This window comes from Oncorhynchus gorbuscha, unplaced genomic scaffold (genome assembly GCF_021184085.1).
Source record: "Oncorhynchus gorbuscha isolate QuinsamMale2020 ecotype Even-year unplaced genomic scaffold, OgorEven_v1.0 Un_scaffold_5761, whole genome shotgun sequence".
Classification (NCBI taxonomy): Eukaryota; Metazoa; Chordata; class Actinopteri; order Salmoniformes; family Salmonidae; genus Oncorhynchus; species Oncorhynchus gorbuscha.
This window is the reverse complement of record NW_025749491.1, coordinates 17,501-22,805: the sequence shown is the minus strand read 5'-3', so window position 1 is coordinate 22,805 and position 5,305 is coordinate 17,501. Positions and strand designations below refer to the sequence as shown.

The 5,305-nt window shown below is 37.6% G+C and overlaps 1 pseudogene; it reads right to left on the bottom strand.

Moving 5' to 3' along the window:
- Positions 1–5,103: 5,103 nt before the first annotated feature.
- The window catches only part of LOC124029187, a 3,298-nt pseudogene continuing 3,096 nt past the window's right edge, over positions 5,104–5,305 (bottom strand).

Genomic DNA, 5,305 nt, shown 5'->3' with positions numbered 1-5,305 from the left:
GTTTCACCAGATGAGCTGTAAATAGGTTTCACGTTCTGTCTGCATTGTAGTCACACAGATAGGCTGTAATGGGTTTCGTTCACTGTCTCTGTGTGGTTTTTCACCCCAGATAGGCTGTATAGGTTTCACGTTCCTGTCTGTGTAGTTTCACCAGATAGGCTGTAATTAGGTTTCACGTTCCTGTCTCTGTGTAGTTTCACCAGATAGGCTGTAATAGGTTTTCACGTTCCTGTCTCTGTGTAGTGTTCACCAGATAGGCTGTAATAGGTTTTCACGTTCCTGTCTGTGTGTAGTTTTCACCAGATAGGCTGTGTAATAGGTTTCCGTTCCTGTCTCTGTGTAGTTTCACCAGATAGGCTGTAATGGGTTTCCGCGTTCCTGTCTCTGTGTAGTTGTTCACCAGATAGGCTGTAATAGGTTTCACGTTCCTGTCTCTGTGTGGTTGTTGTTGTTCCCAGAAGATAGGCTGTAATAGGTTTCCACCAGATCTGTAATAGGTTTCAAATTTTTCAGATAGGCTGTAATAGGTTTCACGTTCCTGTCTCTGTGTAGTTTCACCAGATAGGCTGTAATAGGTTTCACGTTCCTGTCTCTGTGTAGTTTCACCAACGGCTGTAACTCTGGGTTTTTTCACCAGATAGGCTGTAATAGGTTTCACGTTCAGTTTGTTGTTTTGTATCTATAAGTTATTCATGTATCGTTTTCCTTCATTAAAGACATGAGTAACCACCACGCTGCATTTCGGTCCGACTCTCTTTTCTACAAACGAAGAACGCCGTAACACGCGCTTTAAAATGTTATCATCGCTTTAGCCGAACAAATCACAGGGTTAACTAAATGTGTCAAACCACTACGGCACCAAATCACAGACAGTTGTTTGTAGATTGTACTGCTTGACATTCCTTCTCTCACGTGTATAAAAAGACATGTCTCAGATTGGCTCAGTTACTGAAAATGAAAAACAGTCTGAGAAACTAGTGTTAAACCTTCTCCTCAAAGAGGAACAGCTCTTTTCAGGAAGGAAAGATCCACACACATCGTCGATTAAACACAAACAACCTTTTTTTTTATCTGACTTATCCTGGGGGAACAAATTATGTGACTCTTGAAACATATGAATACTATTTTTAATTTCAATTTTACCTTTATTTTACTAGGCAAGTCAGTTAAGACCAAATTCTTATTTTCAATGACAGCCTCAGAACAGTGGGTTAACTGCCTGTTCAGGGGTAGAACGACAGATTTTGTACCTTGTCAGTTCGGGGATTTGAACTTGCAACCTTTCGGTTACTAGTCCAACACTCTAACCACTAGGCTGCTACCCTGCCGCCCCAACTTCAGTACTATTTCACTGAAATCGACACAAGATAACTTTACACGACAAAGAGTAGTGTTCCTTTGTGCACACACCTACTTCAGGACATACAAAATAATATTATTTTAGACATCCACCTCAATAAATCATGTATATTATGGAACTATAACAATCACACCAACATGTCAGAAGGTTTAACTCATCCTTTTAACTCAATAATTTAACTGTAACAACGTTGAATACATTTTGTACAAAAATATAATCATTATCATAATTGACTTCAAAAGCCTTATTCAAGTTTAAAAAATACATATTTTCCTTGACGCTCACAAAAATGATTTGAGAGATTTAAAGTCTGTCTTGATTAGTCGTTTTTTTTAAATTCTCTCTCCAGACGAAGACATATACTGAGTGTACAAAAACATTAAGAACACCTGCTCTTTCCATGACATAGACTGACCAGGTGAAAGCTATGATCCCTTATTGATTTCATTTGCTAAATACACTTCCATCAGTGTAGATGAAGGGGAGGAGACCAGGTTAAAGGGGAGGAGACCAGGTTAAAGGGGAGGAGACAAGGTTAAAGGGGAGGAGACCAGGTTAAAGGGGAGGAGACCAGGTTAAGGAGGAGACCAGGTTAAAGGGGAGGAGACCAGGTTAAAGAAGGATTTTTAAGCCTTGAGACAGTTGAGACATGGATTGTGTCTGTGTTGCCATTCTGAGGGTGGAACGGGCAAGACAACATTATTAAGTTCCTTTTGAACGGGGTTTGGTAGTAGGTGACAGGCGCACCGGTTTGAGTGTGTCAAGAACTGCAACGCTGCTGGGTTTTACACACTCAACAGTTTCCCGTGTATCAAGAATGGTCCACCACCCAAAGGACATCCAGCCAACTTGACACAACTGTGGGAAGCATCGGAGTGAACATGGGCCAGCATCCCTGTGGAATGGCTTCGACACCTTGTAGAGTCCATGTCCTGACGAATTGAGGCTGTTCTGAGGGCAAAAGGGGATACAACTCAATATTAAGGTGTTCCTAATGTTTTGTACACTCTGTGTACATAAATACCAGTGTTTATGTATATACTGTAATTATAGTACATTCAGTGCACCAACTATGTAATAGTACTTACAGTATAGAGACTTAAAGAAATCTTTCAAAAATGTTTAAGCATCAATCAACAAAACAGTTTTCTTTCAGTTGCCCATGTAGGTCCACTGCATTAAATCATTGTTTTTGTGAAGAAGTTAAGCTAATTCATATAGAAAGTGGAGCGCTTATTACATGATTTAAATACTTTATCGACAATCATAGGAAAACGTTTTAAATAAAGTATGAAATAGTTTGTAGAAACATGTCTACACAGAGTCCATGTTGAGACCACAGATAAATATCACACAAGATTTCATGTTTTGATTTATGTGCAATATCATATTTCCCCAAAACATAAATACCAAAGATACATTTTGCATAAATAAATTGCTCCAGAAATGTTATAAAACAAGAAATATAATAATTATCTATCTATTGATTAAAAGCCCTTGTCTTGTTACTTCATTGTAGCTTGCTGCATTCTCAAGAAGCCTCTTCCCCTGCTGTCTGTCTGTATGTCTGTATGTCTGTCTGTCCGTCCGTCCGTCCGTCCGTCCGTCCGTCCGTCCGTCTATTAACACAACAAGTTTCTCTAAAATGTCTTTGAAAATGTATCTCTGACACAGTGTAGTTCAGGTTAACACAGCACTGATCCACAATGTTACCACATTAAACATCATTAGACTCCGACACTAAAACCTACAGGTCAACATGATCACAGGAAGAACAGTGCAAAGGGTGTTTGGTTGGAATGGAGGAAAATCTTTCAGAATTACCAAGGTTCCAAAATGAATTACCAAGGTTCCATAATGAATTACCAAGGTTCCAAAATGAATTACCAAGGTTCCAAAATGAATTACCAAGGTTCCAAAATGAAATACCAAGGTTCCAAAATGAATTACCAAGGTTCAAAATGAATTACCAAGGTTCCAAAATGAATTACCAAGGTTCCAAAATGAATTACCAAGGTTCCAAAATGAATTACCAAGGTTCCAAAATGAATTACCAAGGTTCCAAAATGAATTACCAAGGTTCCAAAATGAATTACCAAGGTTCCATTACCAAGGTTCCAAAATGAATCAGCCATGTTCCAAAATGACAACCAATAGTAATCTTACAAAGATGTGATTGGTTTAAATCTATTTAAACTATTTATATATCACCAGAAGCTTCTGTCTGTTTCACGTGAACACAGTTATTTAATAATAAACACATTTAGGTCTGGATTCAATCCGGATCATACAAGATCCGTGTTAAAATGAAAAGGTCATTTCCGATTAAGCCGATATATGCATCTTTTACCGTGAATATAGTCTCTGCAAACGCGGGAACATTGTCTTTAAATATCAAACAAGCCGTAACCGGATATTCTGCAATACTTTGGCAATACGGATTGTATCCAACCCTTAGAGTTGAAAGTCTCAAGAGGTTGGTTTTGCTGTCATCTCATACACACATTGCACAATTCTTAACAGACAGATAATATATTCCAAGACAAGAGACTAAAGTGACTCAAAGAAATAAATCTGCACCTCTTATCTACATCACATTATTAAGCCTGATGGATTTGATCAACAACATTGTGATACTTTGACCAATTAACTTTTTTAAAGTGGAAAAAGCTTTAATTCCCATAACTTCAAACTACAGCAGAGAATGAGTATGATCAGGGCCTTGAGGTGCCACACGAGACTCTTCCAGTACCATTAATTGTCATTTGTTCTAAAGTCAAACTCACACTTTACTACAGATGTAACCTTATCATCTGACTCAGGTAATGACAATTATAGCTGACAATACTCAGATAATGACAATTATAACTGACAATACTCAGGTAATGACAATTATACCTGGCAATACTCAGGTAATGACAATTATAACTGGCAATACTCAGATAATGACAATTATAGCTGACAATACTCAGATAATGCCAATTATACCTGACAATACTCAGGTAATGACAATTATAACTGACAATACTCAGATAATGACAATTATAGCTGACAATACTCAGGTAATGACAATTATAGCTGACAATACTCAGGTAACGACAATTATAGCTGACAATACTCAGGTAATGACAATTATAGCTGACAATACTCAGGTAATGACAATTATAGCTGACAATACTCAGGTAATGACAATTATAGCTGACAATACTCAGGTAATGACAATTATAGCTGACAATACTCAGATAATGACAATTATAACTGACAATACTCAGGTAATGACAATTATACCTGGCAATACTCAGATAATGACAATTATAACTGACAATACTCAGGTAATGCCAATTATAACTGACAATACTCAGGTAATGCCAATTATAACTGACAATACTCAGGTAATGCCAATTATAACTGACAATACTCAGGTAATGCCAATTATAACTGACAATACTCAGGTAATGCCAATTATAACTGACAATACTCAGGTAAAAATACCATAGAACAGTGTTTTGATTCATATAATTTTTTATCATAGAGATGACCTATAATTTAGAAATTCTTGTTTTGAGGTGATGGGAATCCCGAATGTTTCATACTCTCTCAGTTATTATACATCCTGGTTACCACATACACCCGGGACCTACTGAACTGTATACTAGAGGCACAATATCCTCCACTCCTCACTCTTCTAATCGTTACTTGGTTCAGTGTTGTAGACTGCAGTCATCAGTCTGGTTTTAAGCAGAGGTTTTCATGTGGTACTCTCCTGTTTTAAGCAGAGGTTTTCATGTGGTATTCTCCTGTTTTAAGCAGAGGTTTTCATGTGGTACTCTCCTGTTTTAAGCAGAGGTTTTCATGTGGTACTCTCCTGTTTTAAGCAGAGGTTTTCATGTGGTACTCTCCTGTTTTAAGCAGAGGTTTTCATGTGGTACTCTCCTGTTTTAAGCA